The sequence below is a fragment of the Vanacampus margaritifer genome, chromosome 1 (genome assembly GCF_051991255.1).
Source record: "Vanacampus margaritifer isolate UIUO_Vmar chromosome 1, RoL_Vmar_1.0, whole genome shotgun sequence".
NCBI classification, from domain to species: Eukaryota; Metazoa; Chordata; class Actinopteri; order Syngnathiformes; family Syngnathidae; genus Vanacampus; species Vanacampus margaritifer.
The window spans coordinates 39,566,815-39,583,110 of NC_135432.1; the positions used below are offsets into that span (position 1 = coordinate 39,566,815).

At 39.7% G+C, this 16,296-nt stretch overlaps 1 long non-coding RNA gene across 1 annotated transcript; it reads right to left on the reverse strand.

The window, feature by feature from the left end:
• Positions 1-633: 633 nt before the first annotated feature.
• LOC144040654 (uncharacterized) lies at positions 634-15,938 on the reverse strand. The gene is made up of 2 exons (XR_013289786.1): positions 9,457-15,938; positions 634-3,496 (listed from the first exon to the last, which is right to left on the reverse strand). It is a non-coding gene; the product is annotated as an uncharacterized LOC144040654 (long non-coding RNA).
• Between the last annotated feature and the right edge of the window lie 358 nt (positions 15,939-16,296).

Here is a 16,296-nt window from a genome sequence, read left to right on the forward strand (position 1 = left end):
GGTTTCAAACTAGGGTTTTTTTATTAGGGTTAGGGTTTCAAACTAGGGTTTTACATTAGGGATAGGGTTACAAACTGGGTTTTACATTAGGGTTAGGGTTTCAAACTAGGGTTTCAAATAAGGGTAAGGGTTCTCTAATTGGGTTTTACATTAGGGATAGGGTTTGAAACTAGTTTTTCAAATTAGTTTTGGGATTTCAAACTAGGGTTTACATTAGGGTCAGGGTTTCAAACTTGTTTTTAAAATCAGGGTTGGAGTTTCAAAGTAGGGTTTCAAATTAGGTTTGGGGTTTCAAACTACGGTTTTACATTAGGGTTAGGGTTTCAAACTTAGGTTTTACATTAGGGTAAGGGTTTCAAACTACGGTTTCAAATTAGGTTTGGGGTTTCAAACTAGGGTTTTACAATAGGTTTAGGGTTTCAAACAAGGGTTTTACATTAGGGTTAGTGTTTCAAACTAGGGTTTTACACTAGGGTTAGTGTTTCAAACTAGTTTTTCACATTAGGGTTTTACACTAGGGTTAGTGTTTCAAACTAGTTTTTCACATTAGGGTTAGGGTTTCAAACTAGTTTTTCAAATTAGGGTTTGTCAGGTTCAGATGTAGACATTTATCAAATAAAGAGAGAGGAAGCATCTGGTTCCAAATTTATTGCTCATGAGGAAGAGAAAACTGCAGCCTTAGTTTGATCGGTACAGAGTCTCTTGGTTCATCATTCAAAAAGCCCCCCTATATATATTAATCGGGGCATCTGATTACATGACAGAAAGAGACAAACAACTCCTATCTCACTTCACACTCTCTAAGTGCGGCATGCAAGTCCAGGGGCCCTGGCGTTGACGTGCGTCTCGTCTTCTTATCAGTTGTCCTCACTCGGCAGCTGAGTCGTCCACTTGCAACTTCACCCAATACAATAACACTCCTTTGCAACACATAACAATCCTAAACAAAACTACCACATGATTACGTTGACTTACACTTCAATGTATTTATGTTCTCACTGCAATGTGTTTTCCCAAGAGGCAATTCACTTCAACACGGCAAATGTATAATAATCCTCCAAAATAATTCTTACATTTCCCTCCTGTTTATTCTACATTTGCCTCCAAAAATTTTGTCATCAAAAGAACTTCCATAAAGGCTTTATTCAGTTGAATCATTTACTGGATGACAAACTTAAACATTCCATCATGTCCCCTTATATATATATATATATATTAAGTTTTAAGGTGTGTAAAATAGGACGGCAGGAGAAATTATCTCATCATCTGTTTGGTCATTAGTGTCCCCTCCATCACCATTATTTTCAGAAATAAGCAAAGGGTACATCTCTTGTATTTTAGAATTTGTGGGAGCGATGACGGTTGAGATAAGTCGGATGAGTAATGCGCGAATGCAGGGAATACAACAACATCCACACAGCACAAGAATTGAGGTGAACAGAGTCATAGAAATCATGACAGAAAATACCAAACTTTTATATTTACCAAACGTTTTTTCCCACCACTCATCCCATGCTGAGGTGGACACACCTGAGTGTTCTTTCATCTTTCGATTCAGGGTGCGCAGGCCTTCAATGGCTCTCGTGAGGGACCCATCCGGAGATGTGTTGTTTGGTATAAATGTACAACACTGGTCCCCAAACATAGCGCAAACGCCACCTTTCTCTGCCAGTAGCATGTCGACCGCAATGCGGTTCTGGAACGCCATGAGTGATGTTGCAGCCAATTGTTCTCTAAATCCTTCTTCAGTATAATTCCCCAATTTTTGTACATTGTAATGGATGTAGTTGATTCGGTCTACATTTTTATTAGGTGTTATCCATATGAAAATAGATTCCCACCCCGCTGCAATTTGATTTGCCAACTTATACTCATCCGGAACGCCGCGAGGAACTCCAATTGCATCCAAATAGGTTGGTCCACCGTCCCACCAGGAAGCACGTCGCTTTCTTGAGAGATGGTGGAGGGGATCATGAGCTGAAACTGCTGTCTGAATATCCCCCAGTGTGGATGGAAAAATAAGCACCGGTAACAGCAGAGACACCAATGCACACACACCAGTTGCATCATTCAAAGAATCAAACAATTTGGTGCCTCCGCACCACCACCACACGTCACTTCGTGGCAGCAATGGTCCTGTTTGGAGCACAGTCGTTTTACACCATGTTGGAGCGAGGCTTCCCACTTTATTTTTTGTTCCTGTAAGATTTGTGCATGAAAAGTTAGCCATTGCAACTTCAACAGAAAAAATTGGTTTATCTTTTGTTGCCTTGGTTACAGGATATACATCATTCCAACTAGCACAGGCTGCATTAGGCGACACTTTTGTCATTACTTCCATCAAACATGCTGGTGGAATACTTGTTGGGATTACTCTTAACAATGGTCTTGGTCCCATACATGAAACACAGCTGTAATTTGCTGCCTTTGCAGCCGTTTCCATTAACAGTAGCCAATTATTTCCTAGTTGAGTGACGCCTGTTATGGCTAAAAATTTATCATCGACAGAAAGCTTTTCTTTTAACTTTATCAATATTCGGGATGGCTCGGTCTCTAGGGTTTTGCTTTTTTGTGAAGGCGTGTGGACAGCTTCCACGGGGTCTGTTAAAGTAGAGGATACGCAAACGACTATGGTGTGATAAGGGTCTACCCCCTGAGCATGTGGACTCAGATCTAGTTCCTCACATGGATTATTATCGCATCCCCAATTTGTGGCTTTGACGGTTAGCTGGAGACCCACTGCCACATGCTTTAAAGATATTTGTGGTCGTAGTATTTTTGCACACCTATTCGTAGTCCAATCAGACCAGTCATCCCCTGTTTCTGCCACCAATCCGTCCCATCCCCTGGTTCTCGCGGTTAAATACCATGTGTATTGTCGTCCATAACTCTGCGCGCTGTACACATGGCGTCCCACTTTTAAAACGGTTGCCTCACTTAACGTAATTTGGGACCATGGTATAATGGCAGTCGTGACATTGTTTGCTGGTAGGCAAAGCATTGTTACCGGATTTGCAGAGCTATCACTTCTTGTACATGACGTGAAGTTCTTATTATCGGGTAATCTTATTTCCTTCGTTGACCCTCCTCTATTATTGTTTGTCGGTGCGTAATTTGGTGAATGGATAGCCTTCACGGTCACAAAGACCACACAACATAGTACCGCAAATCTTATCCACGCAATAGCCATGTCGACCGAGAACCCCTAATTAGGTTAGGCGTCTTGGAAAACTTCACTGACCGCAGGTATTTTCAGATTCTATATATCTGCTCCCACCTTTGAATCAGACTTTCGCTCACCCTCCCTGTTGGGTTTGTCGGTTGAGATGACCTTTTTACAATGCGTAAGATGTATCCAAGTGCTCCTTGCTTCAATCTTTATGGCCGTCGGCGTGGTCAGCAGCACTTGATGAGGGCCTTCCCACTTTGGAGAATTCCAGTGCTTCTTTTTGAGGCTTCGGATCAGTACCCAGTCTCCTGGAGCTACCAGTTCTTCCTGTTGGAGAGAAGCACAATCGCCTTCTGGTAATTTCAATTCATCTCTTTTCTCTAATGTTTTTCGCATATAATCGGCCAAACTGGCTTCGTTGTCCACTTCCCAGTATGTGGAAAAAACTGGTAACTTATATGGTCTGCCAAAAAGGACCTCATAAGGTGTTAGACCTGAGGTACTTGTAATGTTAATGTATAATTTTACAAGATCCACGCACTGGGTCCAGGGTCTTTTAGTTTCTTCCATACATTTTTTTAGTCTGTTTTTTACAGTTCCATTCATCCTTTCTACTAAGCCTGCACTTTGGGGATGGTATGAACAATGGCGTTTTAGGGCTATGTGAAACATCTGCCCTATTTTATTTATGATTTGATTTACAAAATGTGTTCCATTGTCACTGTAAATGGTTTCTGGTATGCCATATCTTGGTATTATGTCTTTACATAGTGCCTTTGCCACTGTTAATGCGTCTGGTTTTTTGGATGGGAAGATTTCTACCCATTTTGAATATGCATCTATGATAACAAGGCAATATTGTTTTCCTTCACTTTTGCTCAATTCAATGAAATCCATATGGATCCGTTGAAAAGGGTATGTTGCCTGTGGAAACTGTCCCCGTTTTGGGCGCACATTTCCCTGGGGATTATGTCGAGCACAGATCATACAAGCTCTACAAAATTTTTTTGAGTATAAATTAAAGCCATATGTCGTATATATTTTATGTATCTGTCCCACCATCCCCCCTGTTGACACATGGGTCACACCATGTGTCAATATAGCGGCCCACTTATAAAGATTTTTTGGAAGAATGGGTTTCTTTTCTGAGCTGACATAAACACCATCAATTAAAGTCGCCCCCTGCTTTTCCCATTGTTCCTGTTCTCGCACCGGACTCTGTTGTTGCATGTCAATAAGAATCTTTTTACACAGAACATCGTCTGGTGGCGTGCATTCAGCCACTCCCAAGAGGGGTTTTACAGCCGCCTCTTTTGCTGTTTTATCCGCAAATGCATTTCCCAAAGTAATTTCGTCCGTGCCTGTAGTGTGTGCTGCACATTTGCATATCGCAATCCCAGTTGGCAACTGCACAGCGTTTAATAGATTTAACAGGAGATCCGCATGTGTCACTGGTTTCCCCGTTGATGTTATCATTCCTCTATTTCTCCAATATTGCGCAAACACATGACACGTCGAGAATGCGTACTGACTATCGGTGTAAATTGTGACTATTTTTCCAGTCATTAGTTTACATGCTTCTGTCAGGGCCACCAGCTCAGCAGCCTGGGCTGAATAGTGCGAAGGAAGTGGCTCCGATTTTAGCACCGTGTCCAGCGAAACTACTGCATATCCCGATTGCGTTTTACCAAACTCATTTTTCTTGGATGAGCCGTCCACAAAGAGAACGGCTCCGTTGGGTAAGGGTTGGTCTTTTAAATCTGGTCTGCATTTAGTCGTTTGTTCAGCCAGTTCCTGACAATCATGACGGTCACCATCCTCAGGAAGTGGCATTAATGTGGCCGGGTTCAGAACTGTACACCTTTCCAATGTAAGATGTGGCTGCGATAGTAGAATGGCCATACAAGATAGATGTCGGGCCGGGGACAAAAATATCATGTTGGTTTGCAACAGCAACGCAGAAACTGCATGTGGAACTTTTAGAGTCAATGGGTGGAAAAGCACTACTAATGAGCTGCTTTCCACTGCCATTGAAGCTGCCACAACGGCTCTCACACAATGAGGAAGTGCACATGCCACACTATCCAGCCTTGAAGAGTAATATGCCACAGGTCTTAGCTTTTCGCCATATTTCTGTGCCAGCAAAGACGTCATATATTCATTTTTACAGTCTACCATTTGAACAAAAGGTTTAGAATAATCTGGTAAAGCCAAGGCCGCACTTGACACCAAGGCTTGCTTTATCTCACAAAAAGCCTGTTCAGCTTCTTGTGACCAGTGCAAAGGTGAAGACATTTTTAAGTCCTCTTCATACATCACTTTTGAAAGAGGAGCAACAATTTCTGCATAATTTGGAATCCATGTCCTACAATAATTCGTGAGCCCCAAAAATGACATCATCTGCTTTTTCGTTAATGGTTTCGGAGCCTGCAAGACGGTCATTTTTCTATCTTGTAAGATTGTTCGACCACCTTTACTCAGATTATGTCCTAAGTATTTCACTTGGTTTTTACACAACTGTAGCTTGTTCTTGCTTACTTTATGACCTTCCTTGGCCAAATGACATAACAGAGCAATAGTATCTGTTTTGCAAGCTCCCAAATCGGGTGATGCCAATAAGATATCGTCTACATAGAGTAGAATTTGGCTCCCACATGGTGGTTCAAATGTAGACATGCTCGCCATCATTACTTGTGAGTAAATAGTGGGACTCTCGCAAAAGCCCTGTGGCAATCTCGCAAACGTCAGTTTTTTGCCTTTGAACGTAAATGCGAACCAATATTGGCTATCCTGGTCGACAGGAACAGAGAAAAATGCATTGCTAACATCTACTACTGTAAAAACTGTTGCATCCGGTCTTAATGAATTTAGCAGTGTATGTGGGTCAGGAACGCAGGGTGCTCGTTGTATTACAGCGGCATTTACTGCTTGAAGATCCTGGACCATTCTCCAACCGACAGAAGGTGGAGACTTTTTTACTGGAAAAATTGGTGTGTTGCAGGGAGAATCCGGGCATTGAACTATTACCCCTGCTTTTATTAACGACTCAATAACTGGTTGTATCCCTTCTAATGCGTCTGGTTTTAACGGATACTGCCTTATGCATGGACGATATTCTGTTTTTGGTCTAATTTGCACAGGTTGTGCTCCTTTAATGAGTCCTACATCGGAAGGCCCTTCTGACCATAAACAATTTGGAACCCTTTTTAAAAATTCTTCCTCTTCCGCTGTTAAGAGGAAGGAATCAATATCGTGTCATTTTTGTTGGAGGTGACGTCCAGCATTGACCTGTACTTTCCAGAACAATGCCTTTCTCGTCATTTTTGCCCTCTCACTATATTCGGTGCCTGACTTTTCCCCGTCAGGTTCCCAATCATTCACTATTTGGCCCAATTTTACGAATCCTCCCAATTGATTCCATTTTAAGTCAAAAGGTTTGAATAATGACACGTGTGGAGGCGTCATTTCCTTATGTAGATCTTCCAGTTTAAGTGGAAGTCTGACGCCTGCCACTGCGGTTCCCAAATTATCAGTATACAAATAGTCAATCACGATTGTCTCGGGAGTATATTTTTCCAATTTAAATTCATATTCGGGATCCGGACCTGGGGTCTTTTTGTACCACATAGTTACATGAAGGTAGTTCTCATTCATTTTATTTTGTTCTTCTGTTACAAAATAGTCGGCTTGTTCGAGCAATGCTTTTCCTGTACACAGTGGCGGTTTATTTGTCATATCCAATGAGTAGTAAAAAAGCGGTTCCCCAAATCCTTGCATCACATACAAATCTGATTCAATTATTTCACTTCGTCTTTTTACCACCATGTGTCCCTCGGGTGTTGATATTAACGCTAATCCCAATCTACACAGCCCATCTCTCCCCAGCAAATTAACGGGACAATCTGGTACCACCAATATTGGCAATTTGCACGATTCCCCCAGGGGGTCTCTTATCCACACAGGGTTAGTTTCAGAAACTGCAGAGAGATCCCCCTGAGCTGTCCTAATCCATATCTTATTTGTTGACATGACGGCGCCTGGCATAGACTCATTACAAGCAGTTTTACATGCCCCTGTGTCGCAAAGAAAGGTTATTGGCTTTCCATTTACAATGAGTTGCACTTCTGGTTTTGAAATATCGAATACCAAGATCTCTTGTAAATTTAATGTCACATTTTCTTCGATGGCTTTTTGTTTGTCATCCTGTCGGGAAGCTGATTTTTCTAGTCATGCATCATTCCTATTGTGGGGACAGTGCCTCGAAAAATGCCCTGTCTCCCCACAACACCAACAGGTGACTTCTCTTGGGCCTGTGGCGTAGCCGCGCCCCTTGCCGGCGGGTCCTATTTTAAATTGAGGTCTACCCCTTCCTCGGCCCCTGTTTTGGTAAAAACCTTTTCCTCGGTTTTGAAAGTAGAATTCATTCTCCTCGTTCTCAATAATAAATGTGTCTGTCTTTTTCTTTTTGGCCTGCAGTACTCTTTCAGCATGCAGTGCTTGACTAATGTATTGTTCTAACGTTCCCGTTGCTTTATCCACCCAATGTTTTTCAACCCACTGATGAATAGTGTGATGCGTGTTGGCATGGAGAGCATTTTTTAACTGCTCCTCAAAAAGACTTCCTTCATCGTGATTTTCAGGAATGCCGCTATTAGCTTTAAAGCACGCAGTCATTCGCACTCTATAATCATCGAATGGTTCCCCCTCTTTTTGGGTTACTCTCCCGATGGCTGTATAATTTGCTCTTACTTTAAATTTTTCTCTTGTACGGTCCATTAATCTGCGGACCTGGTGTGCAAGTTCTCGGCTATCATGAGCCAAAACAACGTGGCAATCTTTTGGTTCCCAATCTCCTCTGACGCTATGCCAATCATTTTTTAGGGCTGCCATCCACACCTGCTGGACCTCTACCCCGTTCAGGTGGTAAGACCTTCTGAGGTCTTCCATTTGTTGCACAAATTCATTAACATCGATTTTGTGGGATGTAATGCCATCTACTGCTTTTTTAACATCCTCTTGAGTCCATGTTCGATGTACCAAAATTGTAGGCGAATCGTCATCTACATTAGGATTTGCCACTTCTATCATCAGAAAAGAATCTTGTAATTCCTCCTCTGATGAGGGAAGCTTCACTTGCTCAGGGGAGAAAAGCTTCCCCATTGTTTTAGAAAAAGTAACTCTCAAGTTCCCCTTCTTTCTTGTCTGCATGGTATTACCCACGGCCCCCATGGGCGGGGGTGAGGGTGGCAAGGGAGAACTCGGGAGCGGCGGATACAAGGTCGATTGTAGAGATTTTTCGGGGGTTTGTTCCCTATCTTCCCATTTTTCCTCTTTTTTAAATCCCACTGGCCCTGTCTCATCATCTTCTTTTCTTTGAAACATGACTGTGTTTTCCCCCATCTCTTTCTCTTTTTCCCATCTTTTATTTTTGGACTCTTTCTCGATTTTATCATTACTTTTATCTTCCCTCCTTTTTTGTGCCATTACCATCCAAAATTCTGTATCCTCGTATCCGTCTTTGCTCATTTTCTTCTTATTATCTTTTCGTGTGGTTTTTATTTTATCTTGCAAGTTAAATATTTTTTGTGTATTAAGCTGGCCAGCAAATTCATATTTCGTTATCCACAAATTTAAATGTTTTGTTTTAGAAGGACATTGGTTTTCTACAAACTTCCAGTCCTTACATGTTAACTGTTGTTTCGGGTCTTTCTTGTTGGCTATTTTGCTATTTGTTTTCCCCATGTTGAAGTCAGTGATTTTCTTAAAGAGATTAAACTGACTTTAAGTCCCCGAACAAACAATAATGAGGTAGCGAACCTCCACTCACACCGAGGTAGCGAACCTCCACTCACTCCCTCTCTACGGAGTGTAAACGCGCGTAGGACACCGTCGCCCTCTTCCAGTGTTATAGACTCTCTCTGTCTCTTCACGCAACATTGACTAGTATTCTTACGGTTTTTTATTCTATCCCCTTTTCCTCAATTTTATAGACTCCCTCTGTCTATTTCTCAGTCCCCTTTTCCTCAGTTTTATAGACTCCCTCTGTCTATTTCTCAGTCCCCTTTTCCTCAGTTTTATAGACTCCCTCTGTCTATTTTTCAGTCCCCTTTTCCTCAGTTTTATAGACTCCCTCTGTCTATTTCTTTTATCCACGGAGTTTAAATACGTACAGGACACCGTCGCCCTCTTCTCCACGGAGTTTAAACGCGCGTAGGACACCGTCGCCCTTAACTTTAAACGGACACTCATTTACCAAACATCCGCCAATGAAAATACAAGTGTCCGACCAGTGTTGCCTTCTCTCTTCCTGGCTTGCTTCAACCTTTAGTCCCCAGAAACAGGGCCGAGGTCCAGTCCCCTAAAAAGGGACAGCTGCCGTGGCCACGGTCTTTTCTTGGTCGTCGGCTCTGCCTCCGGGCACCTCCGGTATGTTGCAATCCGGCTCGAAGGACCAATTTAAATGTCAGGTTCAGATGTAGACATTTATCAAATAAAGAGAGAGGAAGCATCTGGTTCCAAATTTATTGCTCATGAGGAAGAGAAAACTGCAGCCTTAGTTTGATCGGTACAGAGTCTCTTGGTTCATCATTCAAAAAGCCCCCCTATATATATTAATCGGGGCATCTGATTACATGACAGAAAGAGAAAAACAACTCCTATCTCACTTCACACTCTCTAAGTGCGGCATGCAAGTCCAGGGGCCCTGGCGTTGACGTGCGTCTCGTCTTCTTATCAGTTGTCCTCACTCGGCAGCTGAGTCGTCCACTTGCAACTTCACCCAATACAATAACACTCCTTTGCAACACATAACAATCCTAAACAAAACTACCACATGATTACGTTGACTTACACTTCATTGTATTTATGTTCTCACTGCAATGTGTTTTCCCAAGAGGCAATTCACTTCAACACGGCAAATGTATAATAATCCTCCAAAATAATTCTTACAGGGTTAGTGTTTCAAACTAGGGTTTTACATTAGGGTTAGTGTTTCTAATTACGGTTTCAAATTAGGTTTGGGGTTCCAAACTAGGGTTTTACATTAGGGTTAGTGTTTCAAACTAGGCTTTTACATTAGGGTTAGGGCTTCAAACTAGGGTTTTACTTTAGGTTTAGGGTTTTAAACTAGGGTTTTACATTAGGGTTAGGATTCCAAATAGGATTAGGATTTTAAACTATGGTTTTACTTTAGGGTTAGGGTTTCAAACTAGGTTTTTACATTAGGGTTAGGCTTTCAATTTAGTTTTTCACATTAGGGTTAGGGTTTCAAACTAGGGTTTAAAATTAGGGTTAGTGTTTCAAACTAGGGTTTTACATTAGGGTTAGTGTTTCAAACTAGTTTTTCACATTAGGGTTAGGGTTTCAAACTAGTTTTTCAAATTAGAGTTAGTGTTTCAAACTACGGTTTCAAATTAGGTTTGGGGTTTCAAACTAGGGTTAAACATTAGGGTTAGGGTTTCAAACTAGGGTTTCAAATTAGGTTTGGGTTTTCAAACTAGGATTTTACACTAGGGTTAGTGTTTCAAACTAGTTTTTCACATTAGGGTTATGGTTTCAAACTAGTTTTTCAAATTAGGGTTAGTGTTTCAAACTAGGGTTTTACATTAGGGTTAGTGTTTCAAACTAGGGTTTTACATTAGGGTTAGGGTTTCAAATTAGGGTTTTACATTAGGGTTAGGGTTTCAAACAGGGGTTTCCAATTAGGGTTAGGGTTTCAAACTAGGGTTTTACATTAGGGTTAGGGTTTCAAACTAGGGTTCTACGTTAGGGATAGGTTTTCAAACAGGGGTTTCAAATTAGGGTTAGGGTTTCAAACTATTGTTTTACATTAGGGTTAGGGTTTCAAACTACGGATTCAAATTAGGTTTGGGGTTTCAAACTAGGGTTTTACATTAGGTTTAGGGTTTCAAACTATGGTTTCAAATTAGGGTTAGGGTTTAAAACTAGGGTTTTACATTAGGGTTAGGATTTCAAACTAGGTTTTTACATTAGGGATCGGGTTTCAAACTAGGATTTTACATTAGGGTTAGGGTTTCAAACAAGGGTTTTACATTAGGGTTAGGGTTCAAACTAGGGTTTTACATTAGGGTAAGGGTTTCAAACTAGGGTTTACATTAGGGTTAGGATTTCAAACTAGGGTTTTACATTCGGGTTAGGGTTTCAAACTAGGGTTTTACATTAGGGTTAGGGTTTCAAACTAGGGTTCTACATTAGGGTAAGGGTTTCAAACGGGTTTTACATTAGGGTTAGGGTTTCAAACAAGGGTTTTACATTAGGGTTAGGGTTCAAACTAGGGTTTTACATTAGGGTAAGGGTTTCAAACTAGGGTTTACATTAGGGTTAGGATTTCAAACTAGGGTTTTACATTCGGGTTAGGAATTCAAACTAGGGTTTTACATTAGGGTTAGGGTTTCAAACTAGGGTTCTACATTAGGGTAAGGGTTTCAAACTAGGGTTTTACATTAGGGTTAGGGTTTCAAACTAGGGTTTCAAATTAGGGTTAGGGTTTCAAACGAGGGTTTCAAATTTGGGTTAGGGTTTCAAACTAGGGTTTCAAATTAGGGTAAGGATTTCAAACTAGGGTTTCAAATTAGGGTTAGGGTTTCAAACGAGGGTTTCAAATTAGGGTTAGGTTTTCAAACTAGGGTTTTACCTTAGGGTTAGGGTTTCAAACTAGGGTTTTACATTAGGGTTAGGGTTTCAAACTAGGGTTCTACATTAGGGATAGGTTTTCAAACAGGGGTTTCAAATTAGGGTTAGGGTTTCAAACTATTGTTTTACATTAGGGTTAGGGTTTCAAAAAACGGATTCAAATTAGGTTTGGGGTTTCAAACTAGGGTTTTACATTAGGTTTAGGGTTTCAAACTAGGGTTTCAAATTAGGGTTAGGGTTTAAAACTAGGGTTTTACATTAGGGTTAGGATTTCAAACTAAGGTTTTACATTAGGGTAAAGGTTTCAAACTAGGTTTTTATATTAGGGATAGGATTTCAAACTAGGGTTTCAAATAAGGGTTAGGGTTTCAAACTAGGGTTTTTCATTAGGATTAGGGTTTCAAACTAGGGTTTTACATTAGGGTTAGGGTTTCAAACTACGGTTTCAAATTAGGTTTGGGGTTTCAAACGAGTTTTTCACATTAGGGTTAGGGTTTCAAACTAGTTTTTCAAATTAGGGTTAGGGTTTCAAACAAGGGGTTTTACATTAGGGTTAGGGTTTCAAACTAGGGTTTTACATCAGGGTTAGGGTTTCAAACTCGGGTTTCAAATTAGGGTTAGGGTTTAAAACTAGGGTTTTACATTAGGGTTAGGGTTTCAAACTAGGTGTTTCAAATTAGGGTTTGGGTTTCAAACTAGGGTTTTACATTAGGGTTAGGGTTACAAACTATGTTTTTACATTAGGGTTAGGGTTTCAAACTCTGGTTTCAAATTAGGGTTAGGTTTTCAAACTAGGGTTTTACATTAGGGTTAGGAATTCAAACTAGGGTTTTCCTTTATTGTTAGGGTTTCAAACTCGGGTTTCAAATTAGGGTTAGGGTTACAAACTAAGGTTTTACATTAGGGTAAGGGTTTCAAACAAGGGTTTTACATTAGGGTTAGGTTTTCAAATTAGGGTTAGGGTTTCAAACTCGGGTTTCAAATTAGGGTTAAGGTCAAACTAGGGATTCAAATTAGGATTAGTGTTTCAAACTAGGGTTTTACATTAGGGTTAGTGTTTCTAACTACGGTTTCAAATTATGGTTAGGGTTTCAAACTAGGGTTTTACATTAGGGTTAGGGTTTCAAACTCGGGTTTCAAATTAGGGTTAGGGTTTAAAACTAGGGTTTTACATTAGGGTTAGGGTTTCAAACTAGGGTTTCAAATTAGAGTTTGGGTTTCAAACTAGGGTTTTACATTAGGGTTAGGGTTACAAACTATGTTTTTACATTAGGGTTAGGGTTTCAAACTATGGTTTCAAATTAGGGTTAGGGTTTCAAACTAGGGTTTTACATTAGAGTTAGGGTTTTAAACTAGGGTTCTACATTAGGGATAGGTTTTCAAACAGGGGTTTCAAATTAGGGTTAGGGTTTCAAACTATTGTTTTACATTAGGGTTAGGGTTTCAAACTACGGATTCAAATTAGGTTTGGGGTTTCAAACTAGTGTTTTACATTAGGTATAGGGTTTCGAACTAGGGTTTCAAATTAGGGTTAGGGTTTAAAACTAGGGTTTTACATTAGGGTTAGGATTTCAAACTAGGGTTTTACATTAGGGTAAAGGTTTCAAACTAGGTTTTTACATTAGGGATAGGGTTTCAAACTAGGATTTTACATTAGGGTTAGGGTTTCAAACTAGGGTTTTACATTAGGGTAAGGGTTTCAAACTAGGGTTTTACATTGGAGTTAGGGTTTAAAATTAGGGTTTTACATTAGGGTTAGGGTTTCAAACTAGGGTTTTACATTAGGGTTAGGGTTTCAAACTAGTTTTTTAAATTAGGTTTGGGGTTTCAAACTAGGGTTTTACATTAGAGTTAGGGTTTCAAACTAGGGTTTAACTTTAGGGTTAGGGTTAAAAACTTGGGTTTTACATTAGGGTTAGGGTTTCAAACTAGGGTTTTACATTAGGGTAAGGGTTTCAAACTAGGGTTTATATTAGGGTTAGGATTTCAGACTAGGGTTTTACATTAGGGTTAGGGTTTCAAACTAGGGTTTTACATTAGGGTTAGTGTTTCAAACTAGGCTTCTACATTAGGGTTAGGGTTTCAAATTAGGGTTAGTGTTTCAAACTAGGGTTTTACATTAGGGTTAGGGTTTCAAATAAGGGTTCTACATTAGGGATAGGTTTTCAAACAGGGGTTTCAAATTAGGGTTAGGGTTTCAAACTATTGTTTTACATTAGGGTTAGGGTTTCAAACTACGGATTCAAATTAGGTTTGGGGTTTCAAACTAGGGTTTTACATTAGGGTTAGTGTTTCTAACTACGGTTTCAAATTAGGTTTGGGGTTTTAAACGAGTTTTTCACATTAGAGTTAGGGTTTCAAACTATTTTTTCAAATTAGGGTTAGGGTTTTAAACTAGGGTTTTACATTAGGGTTAGGGTTTCAAACTAGGGCTTCAATTTAGGGTTAGGGTTTCAAACTAGGGTTTTACATTAGGTTTAGGGTTTCAAACTAGGGTTTCAAATTAGAGTTACGATTTCAAACTAGTGTTTTATATTAGGGTTAGGGTTTCAAACTAGGGTTTTACATTAGGGTTAGGGTAACAAACTAGGGTTTTACATTAGGGTTAGGGTTTCAAACTAGGGTTTCAAATTAGCGTTACGATTTCAAACTAGTGTTTTATATTAGGGTTAGGGTTTCAAACTAGGGTTTCACATTGGAGTTAGGGTTTCATACTAGGGTTTCAAATTAGGGTTAGTGTTTCAAACTAGGGTTTTACATTAGGGTTAGGGTTTCAAATAAGGGTTTTACATTAGGGTTAGGGTTTCAAACAGGGGTTTCCAATTAGGGTTAGGGTTTCAAACTAGGATTTTCATTAGGGTTAGGGTTTCAAACTAGGGTTTCAAATTAGGGTTAGTGTTTCAAACTAGGGTTTTACATTAGGGTTAGGGTTTCAAACTATTGTTTTACATTAGGGTTAGGGTTTCAAACTACGGATTCAAATTAGGTTTGGGGTTTCAAACTAGGGTTTTACATTAGGTTTAGGGTTTCAAACTAGGGTTTCAAATTAGGGTTAGGGTTTAAAACTAGGGTTTTACATTAGGGTTAGGATTTCAAACTAGGGTTTTACATTAGGGTAAAGGTTTCAAACTAGGTTTTTATATTAGGGATAGGATTTCAAACTAGGGTTTCAAATAAGGGTTAGGGTTTCAAACTAGGGTTTTTCATTAGGATTAGGGTTTCAAACTAGGGTTTTACATTAGTGTTTGTGTTTCAAACTAGGGTTTTACATTAGGGTTAGGGTTTCAAACTACGGTTTCAAATTAGGTTTGGGGTTTCAAATGAGTTTTTCACATTAGGGTTAGGGTTTCAAACTAGTTTTTCAAATTAGGGTTAGGGTTTCAAACAAGGGGTTTTACATTAGGGTTAGGGTTTCAAACAAGGGGTTTTACATTAGGGTTAGGGTTTCAAACTAGGGTTTTACATCAGGGTTAGGGTTTCAAACTCGGGTTTAAAATTAGGGTTAGGGTTTAAAACTAGGGTTTTACATTAGGGTTAGGGTTTCAAACTAGGTGTTTCAAATTAGGGTTTGGGTTTCAAACTAGGGTTTTACATTAGGGTTAGGGTTACAAACTATGTTTTTACATTAGGGTTAGGGTTTCAAACTATGGTTTCAAATTAGGGTTAGGTTTTCAAACTAGGGTTTTACATTTGGGTTAGGAATTCAAACTAGGGTTTTCCTTTATTGTTAGGGTTTCAAACTCGGGTTTCAAATTAGGGTTAGGAATACAAACTAGGGTTTTACATTAGGGTAAGGGTTTCAAACAAGGGTTTTACATTAGGGTTAGGTTTTCAAATTAGGGTTAGGGTTTCAAACTCGGGTTTCAAATTAGGGTTAAGGTTTCAAACTAGGGTTTCAAATTAGGATTAGTGTTTCAAACTAGGGTTTTACATTAGGGTTAGTGTTTCTAACTACGGTTTCAAATTATGGTTAGGGTTTCAAACTAGGGTTTTACATTAGGGTTAGGGTTTCAAACTCGGGTTTCAAATTAGGGTTAGGGTTTAAAACTAGGGTTTTACATTAGGGTTAGGGTTTCAAACTAGGGTTTCAAATTAGAGTTTGGGTTTCAAACTAGGGTTTTACATTAGGGTTAGGGTTACAAACTATGTTTTTACATTAGGGTTAGGGTTTCAAACTATGGTTTCAAATTAGGGTTAGGGTTTCAAACTAGGGTTTTACATTAGGGTTAGGGTTTTAAACTAGGGTTCTACATTAGGGATAGGTTTTCAAACAGGGGTTTCAAATTAGGGTTAGGGTTTCAAACTATTGTTTTACATTAGGGTTAGGGTTTCAAACTACGGATTCAAATTAGGTTTGGGGTTTCAAACTAGTGTTTTACATTAGGTTTAGGGTTTCAAACTAGGGTTTCAAATTAGGGTTAGGGTTTAAAACTAGGGTTTTACATTAGGGTTAGGATTTCAAACTAGGGTTTTAC